Source organism: Eumetopias jubatus, unplaced genomic scaffold (genome assembly GCF_037043125.1).
Source record: "Eumetopias jubatus isolate StellerSeaLion01/CBP00866 unplaced genomic scaffold, mEumJub1_p1.0 scaffold_12, whole genome shotgun sequence".
Lineage (NCBI taxonomy): Eukaryota > Metazoa > Chordata > Mammalia > Carnivora > Otariidae > Eumetopias > Eumetopias jubatus.
In genome coordinates, this window is record NW_028274818.1 from 1475456 (window position 1) to 1494408 (window position 18953).

An 18953-nucleotide genomic window follows, 5' to 3' on the forward strand; every position below is an offset into this window, starting at 1 on the left:
TTAGTTAAACCTTTTGGTGTTACCGGATATTTATAATCTTATTCAAAATAGATCCCAAACACTTGCTGTCAAGTTTAATTCTTAATATTTCACAAATAACATTACTTTCATGAATAAATTTTTTGTTAGATTTTCTAACTCTACATTGATGATATTTGAGAACACTGCTGATTTTATCTACTTTACATCTTGAATTCTTGCTGAATCAAGAACTCATTTTTTCAGAAAACAGTTAATAAGTACCTACTGTTTAAGTACAAAGAGTAATAGCAGTGAAAATATCCCTTTCATCATGGAGAGTTCATTCTAATGCATGAGCGAGGTAGAGGCAATAAAAAGGTAAGTAAAATATTCAGTATTTCAGAATGTGAAATGTGCTATGCAGAAATTAAGAACATGGAAGAAGAGGAAAGACTAGGGTTGGAAAGCACTTACAATATTAAAACAGGTTGTCAGGGAAGTCCTGATTGAGGGCGCCTGGGTGGCTCAGTCATTGAGCGTCTGCCTTCGGCTCAGGTCATGATCCCAGGGTCCTGGGATCGAGTCCCACATTGGGCTCCCTGCTCCGCGGGAAGCCTGCTTCTCCCTCTCCCACTCTCCCTGCTTGTGCTCCCTCTCTCGCTGTGTCTCTATCAAGTAAACAAAATATATATAAAAAAAAAAAAAAAGGAAAGTCCTAATTGAGAATACCACATTTGCACAGAAACCTTAAGGAGGGATGTATACAGCTACCTGAGAAAAGAATAATATCCCAAAGAGGAAACAGTGAGAGGAAAGGCCCTGAGGTAGGAGCTTCTCCGGTATAATCGAGGAAAGCGAGGTCAGGCAGGAGGCAGAGAGGCAGAGTGGACACATTTTTGTTAGTCCAAGAGAGGGGAAGCCATTGGAAGGTTTTATGCAGAAGAGGTATGTGAACTAATTCTTCATTCAACAAATATATATTGGGTACCTATTCAGTGTTGGAGATACAGCAAAGAATAAAGACAAAAATTCCTGCTCTTGCATAGCTTATATTTTAACGGAAGAAAAAGACAATAAAGAAAACCAGAGATTTGGGGGTGCATGGGTGACTCATTCGGTTAAGTGTCTGCCTTCGGCTCAGGTCATGATCCCGGGGTCCTGGGATAGAGCCCTGTGTCAGGCTGCCTGCTCAGCATGGAGTCTGCTTCTCTCTCTGCCCCACCCCCCCGACCCCCAGCTTGTGCTGTTTTGGACATGGTATGACAGAAATGCCTTCTGGTCACCAGAGAAGTGTGAGCAGGAAGTTTCAAATCTGGAAGACGACAGCACACAGACATTTAAAGCCTCAAGGCTGGCTGACACAGCCAGGTGAGAGTGAATGGAAATGGCAAAGAAGGGGACTAACAGCAAAATACTGGAGCACGGCCACATCAGGAGATAAAGAAGAGCTAGCAAAGACTAAGGAGCCAGAAGGTAACAACGGGGCAGGGGCGGGGAGACAATAAGAAAGAGCGCAAGTGAATATGTGGTACCCTGCAGCTGAGGTGAGGAATCCAACTTTACAAGAGCTGACTGCCACCCGTTGCTGACAGATCAAACAGAAATGAGAGCATGGATTTCTCTGCTGGAGGTGGCACCATGGGATTGCCGGCAACCGTGCAACAGCACTCTCTGTAAAGTGTGAGAGCAAAAACCTGATTGGAATGGGTTTAAAAGCTAATCTAAAGAGAAAAATGTAAAACCAAGGAAAAACAACAGGGACACGGAGAAGTAGGAGGTCAGAGCTAGAAGACAAAGTAGAATCAAAGAATCTTTTTTTTTTTTTCAAATGTGAAAAACAATGGCATCTTTTTATTCTCAAAGGAAATACAGCTGTGAGGGGGTGCCTGGGTGGTGGCTCAGTTGGGTAAGCATCCAACTCCTGGTTTTAGCTCAGGTCATGATCTCAGGGTCATGAGATCGAGTCCTGAATTGGGCTCCCCACTGACTGGGGAGTCTGCTTGGGATTTTCTTCCTTCCCTTTCCCTCTGCCCTTCCCCCACTCTGTCAAATAAAAAAATAAATAAATCTTCAGGGACACCTGGGTGGCTTAGTCTGTTAAGTTCTGCCTTCAGCTTAGGTCATGATCCTGGGGTCCTGAGATCAAATCCCACATTGGGCTCCCTGCTCAGCGGGAAGTCTGCTTCTCCCTCTACCCCTCCCCATTTGTGCTTGCACTCATGCTCTCTCTCTCAAAAAGAAATAAATGCAATCTTTACAAAAAATTAAAGATAAAAATAAACCTTAAAAATATTAAAAATTACAAATAAAAATTATTCTAAAAAGTTTAAAAATAAAAAAAGGAAAATAGTGAGAAAAAGATGAAAAACCATACACTCCTGAGGTTTAATATATATGTATGTCTATATATGTATAAAATCTCCTAGACAACTACCCAGTTCCAATAGAACTTACTGAATCATTTTGTCATTGTTCCTGTGACATTGAAACGCTATACTTTTCATACATAAAATTCTTATATATACTTGGGTCTATTGCTAGATCTTCCATTCTGTGTCATTGATTTTCTGTCTATACATTCAGCACTACCACAATGTTCTAATAATTTTAACTTTATTTTCTAGTAAGACTGATTCCTACCTGTTACTGCTCTTTTCAGAAATGTCACTGCTACTCTTATTTTGCCATATAAACGTTACAAGCAATGTACCTACTGCCAAAAAATATATGTATCATTTTAATTCTCATTGTTAAATTTACAAATACCCCAAAGAAGTGAAGGGAGAAACTTGTGCAGATATTTCTACACTGATGTTCACAGTAGCATTATGCACAAATAGCCAAAAGGTGGAAGCAATTCCATCGATGTCCACTGACAGGTTAATGATAAAGAAAATGTGGCATATACATACAAGTGTTTATTATTCAGCCTTAAAATGGAAGGAACTTTTGACATTTGCTGTACAACATGGACGAACCTCGAGGACATTAAGCTAAAGGAAATAAGCCAGTCACAAAAAGACAAATACTATATGATTCCATTTACACAGCACCTGGAATAGTCAAATTTATATAGAGAATGGCAGTTGCCAAGGGGCTGCAGGGAAAGGCTGTCACTGTTTAATGGAGTACAGAATTTCAGTTGGGGGAAGACCAAAAATGTTCTGGAGATGGATGGTAATGATGGTTTCACAACACTCACAATGTGAATGTACTTAATGCCCACAGAACTGTGTATGTAAAACTGATTTAAAAGGTAAATTTGACATTATGTATATTTTACCACATTAAAAATTCACAGAAAAACTTTGGGAGACCTGACCTCTTCATGATGATCCTACTCAAAAACATCTCGATTTGTTCAAGACTCAATAGTATTTTGCAGCTTTCTTCATATAGATCTTAAGCCCTGAGAGTTATTTATTTCTAGATATTACTGATTTTCATTTATTACTCTATTAGTCAATCACCTCACTGAATTCTCTTACAAGCTTTTTGACTGAGTCTCTTGGAATATCAATGTATACAGCATCATTTGCAAATAACAGTAATCTTACTTTTTCTATTTTTATCCTTCTCATTTCTCCTTTCCAATTTTATTAACTAGTATCTCCCAGTAACATTATTACATAACAGTGACAACAAAGAGCAACTGCTTCATCTACATTCCAGTGAGAATGCCTGGTATCTCCTTATCTATTTATCTATGTACATACATGTGTACATATATACATAAGCTCATTTATATATGTGTGTGTGTGTATATATATATATATATATACACACACACACTTCTATGTATTCATTTTACTCATTAAAGGAGTATCAGTTTTTCTTCTTTTAGCTACTGGTGTTTCTAGTATTATACTCCCTTGGATTTCTGGGGAAAAACAATCCATAATCGTACATAGTTCTTTTTTTTTCCTTTAAATAAACAATTTTTAAAAAAGATTTATCTTGAGAGAGAGCGCATGTGCATGTGGGTGTGATCATGAGTCGGGGCCAGGGGCATAGGGAGAGGGAGAAGAAGACTCCCCGCTGAGCAGGCAGCCTGACAGTGGGTTCAATTCCAAGACCCTAGGATCATGACCTGAGCGGAAGGCAGATGCTTAAATGAGCCACCCAGGCACCACTCCTTTAAATAAACATTTTGAGATAATTGTAGGTTCACCTGTAGTTTTGAGAAATAATAGAAACCCAGTATACCCTTTACCCAAGTCCCTCCAATAACACCTTTCAAAAGTATAGTTACCACAACCAGGATATTGATATTGACATAATCCACTGATTTTATTCAGATTTTCCCACTTTTACACATATTCATTTGTGTGTTTGTGTATGTATATGTGTTTAGTTCTAGACAGTTTTATCACCTGTGTAGGTTCATCATTATCTACCACTACAGTCAAGATACAGAATGGTCCCATCACCAAAAGGATCACTTGTGTTGTCCCTTTATATTGCACAGCTTCATATTTTTTAACTAAGAATATTATAACTCAAGTCAAAGACTGTCAGCCTTGTCTATCAACTGTTAATGACATAAATGACTTAAGACAAGCACAGGGCTACCACAAGATTCTGTAAACATAAAGGATACCTATGAACTTGTTTCCATAAAATATAAAGCAAATCTATTTCTATCTTGCCAAATTAAGTTCAAATATGCTTGAGACTTTTTGTCAAAATAGGCCAAAAACTTTGCTTTGACATTTAAATATTTAATAGTTTCAAGGACTGATTTGTAACCTTGAGACTAAAATGAAGTCCTTATAGAACTATATAGGCTATTTATTATAAAAGGTAAGTTTTAATCATTAAAAATTATAGATTTTCATTCTTGAACAGTGGTATAACAACAGAGTAATATACCTTTAATTAAGTCAACAAATCTAAATAGGACTATGTGTAGTCCTCCTTGCATATATATTTAAAAGTAAGCTAAAGCAAAACTTACCCATATTCAGAAGAATCTGAGTATGTGCTCAAGCAAGATTATTGTGTAGTTTCCCTTTATGTGCTATCTTTGTAAGGCTTTAGAATTAATACTATGCTTCCTTTCTTCCCTTTCTTAGGCTCTGCAAATGTCTAAATAATTTTGGAATTACCGGTTTCCTCAGGTTTTATGGAATGAAACCAATGCCAGGACCAGGATTTCTGGTAATAGTATTAACTTTGAGAGACTTCTCTATTATTACTTTTTTTTAAGATTTTATTTATTTATTTGAGAGAGAGAGAATGAGAGATAGAGAGCACGAGAGGGAAGAGGGTCAGAGGGAGAAGGAGACTCCCCGCCGAGCAGGGAGCCCGATGTGGGACTCGATCCTGGGACTCCAGGATCATGACCTGAGCCCAAGGCAGTCACCCAACCAACTGAGCCACCCAGGCGCCCCTCTATTATTAATTTTTGATGATCCATAAGTTGAAATTTTCTGTGATTTCTGGAAATAGATTTAGTAAATTATCTTTTTTTAATTACCCTTACTCATGTTTTCACATTTATTTGCATATAATTTTTTAAGATTTTATTTTTAAGTGATCTCCACACCCAATGCGGGGTTTGAACTCACCACCCTGAGCTCCACTAACTGAGCCAGCCAGGAGCCCCTTATCTACATATAACCAAGCAAAAAAACCTAATTATTATAACTTTAACTTCTACTGTATTTGGAATTATTTGCCCTTTAGCACTACTTATTTTATATATTCCTGTTTTCCCTCCCTCCTGTTTACTTCTGGGTTACATTTGCTAAATAAAACCTTATGTTTCATTTCCCCCCCAAAAGAACTACTATCTGGATAGTGACTGCCTTTGTTTTCCAGTTCATTTCTGCATTCTGGTTTCTCAAATACTCTTCCTAAGATTGTTTTGTTCTCTTGATAGGTACTAAGGAGAATTGTTTATTCCAATTATTTTATTTTTTTTTTAAGATTTTATTTATTTATTTGAGAGAGACAGAATGAGAGAGAGAGAGAGAGAGGATGAGAGGGGGGAAGGTCAGAGAGAGACGCAGACTCCCTGATGAGCAGGGAGCCTGATGAGGGACTCGATCCCGGGACTCCAAAATCATGACCTGAGCCAAAGGCAGTCACTTAACCAACTAAGCCACCCAGGTGCCCTATTCCATTTATTTTCATTCTTTCCCTTTTAATTGATATTTAAAAGTACCTTCTCTTTAAATATAGCTTTTGTTATTTTCTAGAAATTCTGAGGTTCGGGATATTTCCAGACTGTGAAGTCTTTTTGTTGTCCGCTTTTATTAATTTCTAGTCCTTCTCCATCATGATCAGAGAACACTGTTGGTTTTTACTCTTTATGGTAGCTTACTATATGTTCAATTTTTGTGAGACTCCATCTGTTATGGACTGAAATATGTGCCCCCAAAATTCGAATGCTGAAGCCCTAACCCTCACCTGCTAAATGTGGTTGTGTTTGGAGATAGGTCCTTCAAGGAGACCTTTACCTTCAGCATAAATGAAGTTAGAAAGGTGAGGCCCAAATCTAAAAAAAATGGGGTTGCTGTCAGAGGAAGAAAGCTCAGAGATCTCCTTCCTCTGCATTCACAGGGAAGAGGTCCTGTGAGGACAGATCAAGAAAATGACTATCTCTAAGCCAGGAAGTGAGTCCTCACCAGAAACCAACCCTGACAGCAAAATGATCGTGGACTTGTAGACTCCAGAACTGCGATGAAATAAATTTGTTTTTAAACCATCTGGTCTATGATATGTTGTTATGGCAATCCTAGTAGCTTGACACACCATCACAGTTTTGTTACACTTTGACTTTTCATAGCCTAAACTTTTTTTTTTTTACACTATGTGGAATGTACTTATTTTACCTATTAAATTTAAAAATCTAGAAAATGTATGTTTCTAGAAATTCAAAATAACTTATACTTAGTTGTTGATATTTGTTCTCTACCATCAGTAACAATTAAATTAGCAAAATCTTCCTGTTCCTGCCTCATCATTCAATTATATGACTATCAATATTTTTACTGTATTAGATCTTTATTGGTTTTATTAACTTTAAATGACATTTTCTGACCCCTACTATAATAAATGAAGAATCAATGTATAAATTACTTCTCCATGTTCTCTCATTTCCCCAATTTTTATTAAATTTACAAAGCCAACTGTAATCTCTGTTTTAGCCTTTCCATTCTTCTCCTGCTTGGCTAACAAAAAGACTGAAGGCTGTCTTCCATAGTTTGTTGAAGAATGAAAATAATATACTCTGAATTAAAGTGTTCAAAAAAGTTGGTCAATATCCTTTTGGTATAGATGAACTGTCCAATTTGAGGGCATTATGAAAATTGCTATTTTTTTGGTTCTGAATTTTGACAAGAACACCTCGAATTTATCCTCACAGAGGTAACTTGATCCTTTGACCTGGATCACAAAGGAGATTCTAAGCTTTACTGATAAAGTGTAACGTTGCAAATGTTGCTTCCATGACAAACACTCTATAACAATATTAAATGAGATCCAAAAAGCCCTTTCAATCTATTCATTGAAATTTTCCATTATTTTATTTATTAATTCATTTTTATCTTTTTAAAAGATTTTATTTGAGAGAGAGAGCGAGTGCAAGAGAGAGCAAGCAGGAGTCGGGGGGAGGGGGAGAGGGAGAAGCCGATTCCCCACTGAGGCTAACCCTAAACCCTAACCCAGGACTCTGGGATCATGACCTGAGCCAAAGGCAGACACTTAACCAACCAAGCCACTCAGGCACCCAGAAATTTTCTATTATTTTAGACAGTATCTTTATATAATGCTTTTAACAGCTGATCTAATAAAAAATTCTGCCTTTCTATTTGAAGATACCAGTTATGCATACTTGTATTTCTTCCCCCTTTTCCTGTATATATCACACCTTGCCCATCCATTTGAACTTCATTTCCATTTTGTTCCTTCTTCCCCACTGTTTTCAAATGTGCTGCTTCTAACTGCACTTTTCTATAACTAATTTTCTTCTTCTATTTGTTTCCCAGTATGCCTTCAAATGCCTCATATGTCTTCTGTGTTCTTGAAATTGCTGTTTTATCCTTCATTGTTTTTACAAAAGTGATTGTTTTAAATTTTTGTAATTCCCAGCAAAACAGTATCCTTGCTACATCTGCAATCCAGTCTGCTAAAACTTGTCAGCTGGGGAAGTTCTGTTCAGAACTGACAATTATTTTTTCTCAGCATTGGAAGATACGTTCTTTTGTTTCCTAACCTTTAGTTGATGTTTGAAGGTCTGATGTTTGTTTCACTGTTGCTCCTCTAATTCTCATTGTTTTAGATTTTTTTTGTCTTCGTTATTCTACAGATTCACTTAATGTGTCTCAATACAGACATAGCTTTATCAATCCTTCTCAGAACATGTCCATTATAAATATTCAATTTGGGAATATTACCCTTCAAGTATTAGATTTCCTCAATTATTCTTCAGGACTCCAAATAGGACATATAGGACTTATTACCATCCTTTATCATCTTTAATTCTTTCTACCATATTTGACATCTCCGGCTCTGCTACATTCTAGATCACTTTCTCAATACTATTTTCCAGGTCATTATTCTCTCCACAGCTGCGTCTAAATTGAAAGCTAAACTATTATTCACTGAGCCTTTATTTATTTATTTAGGAACACTTCATGAATTTGCATGTCTTCCTTGCCCAGGGGCCATGCTAATCTTCTCCCTATCGTTCTAATTTTAGTATATGTACTGCCAAAACAAGCACCACCGAGTCTTTAAATGTAAATGAGTACACTTTTTTCATCATGAAAATAAACCATTCATATCCAGAAAATATATTTCATTGGCTTCTTTTGAAAATCTGCCTGGTTATCTTCTTAAAGGTTTATTCTTACCTCTCACTTATTATTAAGTCTCTAATCATTTCAAATGCTTTATATTCTTTTTGTTAAGGAAAGATTCACAATTTTTTGTTTATTTCTTTTTAAAGTAAACTCTTTGCCCAACCTGGGGCTCAAACTCATGCCCACGAGATCAAGAGTCACATGCTCCATTGACTGAGCCAGCCAGGAGCCCCAAATACTTTATATTCTTAATCCAACAACTGTATTATTTGAAGCTCCTGCAGAATTTGTTCCTGTTGTTAGTTGTGTTTGGGCTCTTGCTGCTCATGATGGGTAACTTTCTTGGGATATTTTTTGTCAATGTTTAATTCTGAATTCTTCTTAAGAGGTGCTTCACTGAGGGTAGAGACCCTGAAGAATCCTAGTTCCAACTCCCTACCTTGAGTAGGCTTAGAATAAAATGCAGATCAATTTTAAACTCTTCTCTAGATGGGTATATTTTTCTGGGAGGAAGGTAACAAAAATATATATAAAGGAAAACACTGAGATACAGCCTTTAAAAAAAAGATTTACTTACGTATTTGAGAGAGAGAGCATGAGCGAGCATAAGCGGCGGGGGGGCAGGGGGGAGCAGAAGGGGAGGTAAAGAAGCAGACTCCCTGCTCAGCAGGTAACCCAACATAAGGCTCTATCTCAAGACCCTGAGATCACAACCTGAGCCGAATCTAAGAGTTGGACACTTACCCAACTGAGCCACCCTGGGTCCCCACTGAGATGCAGTTTTTAAAAAATAACAACAAAAAATAGTATCTTAAAATGAGCAAAGATATGAACAGACAATTCAAAGCAGAGAATTAAATAGCAGAACAAGAAAACATGTTCAAACTCACTAAAATAAGGGAAGAAATAAATGCTAAAAGATAGGGCTTTTATATTTTGCCATTACTATGAATGACGACCAAAAAGTGAAGAAGAAAAAGGAAAATAAATGAGACCTCAAGAAACATATTCACAGAATCTCATGAAAGGGCAAGTTACAAAGAGGAAGACAGGAAAAGAATAAAAATTACAAAAATATTTTAAAATATCTCCTTCTAAAAGATACTATGAATTTATAATTGAAGGCAGATTTTTACCAAGTTTGGCTTCAGTTTCAAGAAAGCCAAACAACTAAATGCTTACTTTCATGTTATTTCTGGTATCACAAAACTTAGCAGTAATCAACATTAATAGATTAGTACCAATTATAATTAGTCTAACATTGTCAGTAACACAAATAAGGCATGACACTTGGATTTGTGGTATTATTTGAATATTCACTTGAAAGAAAGGTAAGAATTCTATTTGAAACATGGAGAACTTCCTTATGGGCATCATGTGTTAACATTTAATAAGTAGAGGTACTTGTACTATTGCAAAACTGAAATGCTGAAATACTTATAATCACAAAAGCTGTTAGCTTCATGTCCTAAAAAAAGAACTATCAAATAGTTAATATAAAGAGTAGGTTATCTAAATTAGTATAAACATTTTATGATTAAGTAAATGGATGCTAATAAATTTATATAATCATAAAAGACAGGATAACAGAACTGCATTTATATCATAATTCTCACCTTCCTAGAATTTTAGTGCACTAAATGAAATAACATTAAACATTAACTTTTAAGTAAAATGTTTTACTCTATTTAATCCTTGGAGCTTTCAAGAAAAATACACCTTTAGCAATTCTTCATGTTATGTGAAAATTAATTAAAAGCATATCAACTTAGCTCAAAGTTTCACAAGAGAAACTCCAAAATAAATCATCTTCACCCATAATAACCTTTGATCTGGACATAAAAGTATTTTTGAAAAAGTAGAAAATGTTAGAGGAAAACAAAACATCTGCAACAAGTGTAGTTCTTACTCCATAAAAAAAATTAAATGCTTTAAGATGTCTTCATGATATGATTCAGGAGGCCTAAAACTTGAATAAGCATTGCTACAGACTGACAATCATTTTCAGTAGTTGATAAATATTTTTTTGAGATGTGCCCTCCCAAAGTTCCTTTGAGAAAACATCCTATTGAAAAACTTGTTCCTAAATCTCATTCTACCGCAAACAAAATGTGAATATGATTAGATATGCTACTTCTATTTCTTGCACATTCAGATACATAAAAACACACATGCTTGACAGCATGAGATGATAAACTTCTGCTTTGGTTTTTGCTGAAAGACAGCTGCATCTCACACTGCTTAACAGAATGAATCTGACTAAAATAAACTGTATAGAATGGAAAATCAATAAAACAAAAAGTAAGTTAAATTATCGTTTAATTAGTATTGACAACAGAATATAGTGAAGGCTATATTCTTATGATCTGGGAATCATAAGAAGAGAATGTTCTGTTCAGGGGCGCTTGGGTGGCTTGGTTAGTTAAGCATCTGACTTCAGGTCAGGTCATGATCTGAGTCCTGGTATCTAGCCCCGAGTCAAGTTCCCCTGCTTGTCCCTCTCCCTCTGTACCTCCCCCCATTTGTGCCCTCTGTCTCTCAAATAAATAAATAACATCTTTAAAAAACCAAAACAATGTTTTGTTCACATCCTCAAGCTGTATGTTTAGAGAATTATAGCAGAAATACAGTAGTACGCTATTTTCATCATTCTTGTTACACTAGAGATTTTGAAATTAATTTGCTGTCTACCTAATGAAACAGGAAAGACTAGACTTATTACGTTAAAAAAAGAGTGTGTGAAATATGGAAAGCTCTAATGTTACTCTACAAACAACAATATGAACATAGGAAAACTTATTCAAAGTAGTTTGTTTACTAGAACTCACTGAACAGTGTTGTGCCTTAGGAATGTGTGTATACAGGCTACCTGCTGGAAAGTTCCTCCTACCTATTACATGGTAGATCTTGAAACTAGTGTTCATGCAGTGAAAGCTGAGATGCAGGTGAAAATTCAGACAACTCTATTATCTTATAAACCAATTACACACACCTCCATTGCAATGTTTAGAGATACAAGGTTTATGGAGAATTTGGAATGTTGCCACTACATCCTAACAAAAAGTAAAAAGCTTGGGACTCCTGGGTGGCTCAGTCAGTTAAGCGGCTGCGTTCGGCACAGGTCATGATCCCAGGGTCCTGGGATCGAGTCCCACATTGGGCTTCTTGCTCAGCAGAGAGCCCGCTTCTCCCTCCCTCTCCCTCTGCTTCTGCTCTTTCAAATAAATAAAATCTAAAAAAAAAAAAAAGTAAAAATCTTAACAAACGGAAAAATCAACAAGTTTTCTTAGATCCATACTGGAAGTGAGGTCACAGGGCAAACTACTACTGACGCCCAAATTGGAGTGACCGACAGAGTCCTAATTCACCAGAGCAGAAAACCAGGAGCTAAAACATTGGTGGGAAGCAGTACCGGGGTAGCCCTGAATTGTAACTGGCAAACTGTGAGAGGTTTAGTGCACAGTCTGGGAGCTGAAAATTCCAGGAAGAATCAGCCACTGCAATCCCCCACACTTATTCTGAGTTTTAGCTCCTGCATTTGTCCCTGGTTCTCACAATGAGAACCCCCCCCACCCCATTCCTTCCCACAGGAGGAGGGGAAAAGGAACCATTTTGAAATATGTCAGAGAATTCTATTAACAAGGTCTGCCCTCAGGAGACGCTACTAAGCAGAGCCTAACCTGTTAGAATTAAACAAAGCCTAACTGCTCTGGGGGAAGGGAAACATCCAACTTTAGCCCACTCTAGCCATCCTGTCCCACCTCAAGAGGAGAGGGGGAAACTGAGAAGCATTTATGAAGTTCACAGTCTAGAAGTACAGGCTCCCTAAAAGACTGAGGCCTAATCACAGGACTAAAGAACACCTCCCCTCCCCTCATACCTTACCACCACATCACTAAAAATCTATTTACAGCAATTCCGTTTACCCAGTACATTATGCCCACCCACCTATCAAGAAAAAATTACACGACATACCAAAAGACAACAGAGTTTGAGGACAGAGAAAGCTTTAAAATCAGGCTCAGGGCACCCTCGTGGCTCAGTCGGTTAAACATCTGACTCTTGGTTTCAGACCAGGCAGTGATCTGAGGGTTGTGAGATTGAGCCCCACCTTGGGCTCAGGGCTCAGTGCTGAGTCTGCTTAGACTCTCCCTCTCCATCTGCCTCTTCCTGCCGCACGTTTGCACGTGCTCTCTAAAATAAACAAATAAATCTTTTAAAAAATCAGGCTTAAATATTATAGGAAAGTTAGAATTATCAGACTAGGAATTTAAAACAACTATTATTAATATGCTAGTTGATAAAGCAGACCACGTGTGAGAACAGATGGGCAATGCGAGCAGAGAGGTGGAAATTCTAAGAAAGAAACAAAAAAAGTTCTAGAGAACAGAAACACTAAAAAATGAAAAATGGCTCTGATGAGCTCATTAGCAGACTAAACATGGCTGAGGAAAGAATCTCCAAGCTTAAGGCTACCTCAATAGAAACCTCCAAAACTAAAAAGCAAGAGAAAAAAGACTGGAAAAAACCAGGACAGGAGATCCAAGAACTGTGCGACAACAGTATAACATTTGCATAATGGGGATATACGAAGAAGAGAGAGAGAAAGGAACAGGAAAATATTTGAAACAATGACTGATAATTTCACCAATTTAATACCAGCCACCTAACCAAGTTCAGAAAGCTCAAAGAATAATAAGCAGGATAAGTGCAAACGAAACAAAAAACCCTATACCTACACACATCATTTTCAAACTATAGAAAATCAAAGATAAAGGGGCGCCTGGGTGGCTCGGTCAGTTAAGCATCTGCCTTGGGCTCAGGTCATGATCCCAAGGTCCTCAGATCGAGCCCCGCATCAGGCTCCCTGCTCAGCAGGGAGCGTACTTCTCCTTGTCCCTCTGCCGCTTGCTCTTGCTCTCTTCAAATAAACAAACAAATAAATAGCGAAGAAGAAAAAAGGAAAAAAAAGTCAAAGATAAAGGAAAAAAATCTTGAAAGAAGATAGATGGGAAAAATACCTCTCCTACAGAAGAGCAAAGGTAAGAATTATATCTAACATCTTCTTGGAACCATGCAAGCAAGAACAATGGAATGAAATTAAAGTGTTAGAAGAAAAAAATCACCACTAGAATTCAGTACCCTGTGAAACTACCCTTTAAAAGTGAAAAAGAAATAAAAGACTTTCACTAACAAACAAAAATTGGGGGAATTTGTATCCAGCAGACCTGCCTTGCAAGATGTTCAAAGTTCTTTAGAGAAGGAAAATGATAGTTCAGAAATACAGATCTACATAAAGAATGGAAGACCACCGAGGAAGGAAAAAGTGAAGGTGAAATATAAGCTTTTATTTTTCTTATTATTAATTGATCTAACAGAGAAATCTGTTTAAAATAATAGCAACAAGGGTGCCTGGGTGGCTCAGTTGGTTAAGCGACTGCCTTCGGCTCAGGTCGTGATCCCGGAGTCCTGGGATCGAGTCCCACATCAGGCTCCCGGCTCAGCGGGGAGCCTGCTTCTCCCTCTGACCTTCTCCCCTCTCATGCTGTTTCTCTCTCTCTCTCTCTCTCTCAAATAATAAATAAAATCTTTAAAAAAAAAATAAATAAGGGGCGCCTGGGTGGCTCAGTCGGTTAAGCGGCTGCCTTCGGCTCAGGTCATGATCCCAGGGTCCTGGGATCGAGCCCCGCATCGGGCTCCCTGCTCAGCGGGAAGTCTGCTTCTCCCTCTCCCACTCCCCCTGCTTGTGTTCCCTCTCTCGTTGTGTCTCTCTCTGTCAAATAAATAAATAAAATCTTAAAAAAAAATAAAAATAAATAAAATAATAAAATAATAGCAACAATATATCTGACAAGGTATGTTTTTATATATATGTGTGTGTGTATATACATATCCTTATATATAAGTGAAATGAACAATGGTGATGATACAGAGGAGGTAAGGGAAGAATTTGGGTTATTTTGTTATTATAACGTACCTGTGAAGTGACAGTGTTATCTGGAAGTGGACTTGGCTTAGTTATAAATGTGTACTGCAAACTCTAGGACAACCACTAAAAAAAGTAAAAAGGTTTATGGACAAAATTTTCCCCAATGATAGTAAGAAACATAAGTTACTCGTAAAATTATGTTAGAAATTAGAAATATCTGGCTGGCTCAGTCAGTTTCATAAAATCCCTAGGTTTTGTTATCTCATCTTATAAGGCCCTTACTTCTGATGTCTCCCTAAAAGTCTTCATGTGTTTCTACACAGCTATATCTCGAAATTAATTAGCAATGTGCACTTATGGAGCAGTCTGTATGTGAGCATCTCTGGAGTGATTTATAGTCATTAAAATGAAATAAAAGATATGAACAGGCCACCATAAAAAGCAGCATGTGAATTAGCAAGTCAGTGTGATGGTATTTAGGCTTAATTCCCTGGAACTTAAGGAAAGCTATGCCTTCTTTCAATTTGATTCAATAATGACTTTTTCCATTAGTAAGATTAACAATGAAATGAGAAATATTCACATTTACCATACCTCATTTTGTACACCATTCAAACAAACCACGATACAGACTCAAGCAGATAAACTTAACATCCAACACTTTAAGAGAAAGTGAATTGCTCAATCAACCAAATGCAGCAATGATTAGAGAAGTTTCTACTACAAAATCAAAGAATTGAGGATGAACCTGATGAAACTATGATAGCCTGAATCTTCCTGGTATATTTATAGCAGTCTTCACAGTGCAATAGAAGAGATCTGCTTTCCCCTCCATTTACAGGAGCAGATGCTTCCATAATGGACGATATTTTGGGAAAAAAGTGGCATGTTGTTTTGTCTCCAAGGCTTAAGACAGATCATTGCTGCCCCCTTAGCTGTTTGTGTATGTAAAGGGAGAAAAGAAGGCTTTACTGAAATGTGAAGATCCACAAGAATTTGCATAATAGCTACTGCCATGGAGAAGCTGGGCTCTGTGCCAACTGTTCTCTTCTCTACTACAAAATAACTAGCTCAAGCAGCTTCCAAAATAAACAACCAGTATGAAGGTAAGACAACAGAACTCCATTCAAAGCAGGACCTGGAGATACCTGTACACCATCCGGTCTTCTGACTTGAATAACTTCTGTCAACAAGAACATGGGAGTGGAAAAGAAGTGGTGGGATAATACAGACTTACTTGTATTCTGGACCTTTTCATAAGTTGGTACAAGAAAGACCACACACTCACAGATGACACTTAACTCAAGGTGCAGGTAAGATGAGAGAAATCTGACCTCCTATTCCCTGGATAGAGCTAAGGAGCCAAAAAATGAAAAACTGGTTAAAAAGGGGGGGGGGGAAAGGCACTGGGATAAACAACACCTGACAGCAGTAATGATAAAACAGTGTCACTTCGGCTCATCTTGTGCCATCTTTTAGTGGAGGAGTCACTAAGATGTGTTAAATGCTTTGAAAAGGTGTTTGACCTATCTAAAAATGTTTTCTTAAACTAAGAACCTAATGTGGGGTTGTTTTTGAATGGAGATATTGCAGACAGCTCAGTTTGGTAAAATAAAGAAAGGTTTTGTTTGACCTATTATAAGATGAATGGGTTTTCTAAGGGTAGTCATCAAAGTTGTGATTTCCCAGGAAATTCATGAAACAGCCACAGGTAGTAACACTAATTTCTTAAAAGTAGCAAACTACAGATTGTTTTAAATAGACCTAAAAGTTTTAATACACACTTTTAGTAACTGAAAGGAGAAAATATTTATGATTACTTCAGTTAGGAAAACATATGCAAAAGCACCATCTTAGAGCTACAGAAACAAATCCTCTTATTCTCGAGCTAAATGTTAAGGGGTATATTTTTGGTGGTGGTGCTGGTTTTTTTTGTTTGTTTGTTTGTTTTTTTAATGCTTACAGATCTTAACACACAGTCCATAATCTTAATGACCTATTTTTTAAGCATAGTGTGTGATTCTTAAATGCAAAAACTAAAATGGTCACCTTGACACTCAAGGAGCATTCATTCACTAGTAAAAAAAAGACAAACTAACAATTGCACTATACTGTGACACACGTTACAGAACAGAAATACACGCAGTGGAAGCACAGAGGTTACAGCTCAGGTAACCTTTAACAGAGCTGGGTGACACGTAAGCCAAGCCTTCCCACCCTCTCATCCTCTCTCTCTCCTCTATTGCATATGAAACTTTTTTCTTTTTGCTTTTTATTTAAGAACTTAGTAACAAATTTATTTTTCTAATTTTTCATGTTTATGTTAGCTAATTTACTTCTTGAGATTGCAACTAAGAGAAAAATGTGTCACCAAGTACGCGTAGGAGAATCTCCAGTTGTCTGGTAATTCCTAGCGGTCACAACCAACAGGCAGCTTAAGGAAAAGTGACCAAGCACCCTTTGCCTCTGGCTTCTAATTCTAAGTGTCTGTGATTTTCTCAGCAGTCTTCTGTAGCTCCTACCCATGCGATAAAGGACTAGACAAAGACTAGAGGATAATCACACTCAGCAATTTGGGCAAAAAATAAAAAGGTGGGGTTCAGAAGCAGGTTCTATCTTACTTCATTATTGTTACTGTGAAAAGTTACTACTGAATTCTGCAACTGTTAGGATCATCTTTCTCCTTTCACATATATTCTGAGGTGTTACTAATTCCATGTAGCTTGGCTAAAGAAATAGCTAAAATATTCTATTGTACATATCTACCATCTGTGCATTTGTGTCAGAATGTCTCTGCACACCTCCTAAACTCTGACTTCCTAACACAGTAGCAGAACATTTTACCGCAAACTTGCATACTTGACTATGAGATGTTTTCCAAAACTGATGGTAAAATATACATAGTAGATAAAAACTTGGCTGTTAAAAAATGAAGAGTAGACAAAGACCAAATTTAATAGTTCAGAACCTATTTTAAGAGTGAGTAGTGGTTACTATTTCACTTTACCAAAGTTACCGTTTCTGACGTCTTTGTTTATATTATCTTCTTTTGGTAATCTGTATAATTGCATTAGATAATAGACTTTGGATAAACTAAAGCCTTAGGAACACCATAAATCCAGCTTGAAGACCCATATCTATACTAAAGGGTTCCAAGGAAGTCACAGTTAACATGCAACCACCCACCCGCTCCCTTCCTTTGTAGGTCTTCACCCAATCTTACATAGTTCTCTTAACTCCTGACATTAGGTACTTGCTGGTATAAAGTGATACTCATTTGTAACAAAAAGACAAAGGTTATTATATAGATCTTGGATGATATCCTATTTTCCCACCTTTTAGTTGTGAGGGGAGATGGGGTATTAGACATACAAGTTTCCTTTTCTTCTGGAAAACGAATTCTTTAATTCTATGAAGCAGAATTCCATTATGAAATAGTTGGTTCTAAAAAAAATCTTTATACAAACCAACACCAAGAACGGTCACATGGAGCTTTGCCAGCTGTATCCTGAAACCCTAATACACCTCACTTTCCCTCCCCCTTAATACTTAAATCCTTGCAACTCATCCTTAAACCTGATCTCTAATGCCACCTGCTGTTGCAGTTCTATGTGCTCAAGAAGCTGCACCACTCTGCCTCAACATTATTCCTGCTTGACTTTCCTGCATGACCGAAAGACCAAGGTAATTCACTATTAACAGATCTGTAAAATAAAATTCAGGTACTGTATCTTGGTGAGGTTTAACATTACAGCTATAAAGGATAGGGCTCCTACTAACTACAACTAAAAATAATTCCAAATTTCTCAAATAAAAAAACTTTCCAAAAAAGCAATTTTAACTTTAAAATGTTTCCTCTTTCTAATACAAAGTACAACCACAAAATTTTAGAACTTTAAAAACAAAGAAAAAAATACTTAAAAACAAATGGGTATGGTCATGCAATTTTTAAAAAATTTTATGTTAGAAGCAACACTACATGGTTTAAAAATCAAGACACGGGATGCCTGGGTGGCTCAGATGGTTAAGCGTCTGCCTTCGGCTCAGATCATGATCCCAGAGTCCTGGGATCGAGCCCCACGTTGGGCTCCCTGCTCGGTGGGGAGCCTGCTTCTCCCTCTCCCTCTGCCTGCCGCTCCCCCTGCTTGTGCTATCTCTCTGACAAGTAAATAAAATCTTTAAAAAATAAATAAATATGGGGCGCCTGGGTGGCTCAGTCATTAAGGATCTGCCTTTGGCTCAGGTCATGATCT

General features: G+C 37.3%; 1 protein-coding gene and 1 non-coding gene across 5 annotated transcripts in view; both read right to left on the reverse strand.

The window, feature by feature from the left end:
• Positions 1-18953, reverse strand: part of ASH1L (ASH1 like histone lysine methyltransferase) — a 196500-nt gene that overhangs the window by 141390 nt on the left and 36157 nt on the right. The gene's annotated exons all lie outside the window — the stretch shown is intronic.
• LOC114198730 (U6 spliceosomal RNA) lies at positions 8586-8692 on the reverse strand. The gene has a single exon (XR_003607163.1). It is a non-coding gene; the product is annotated as a U6 spliceosomal RNA (small nuclear RNA).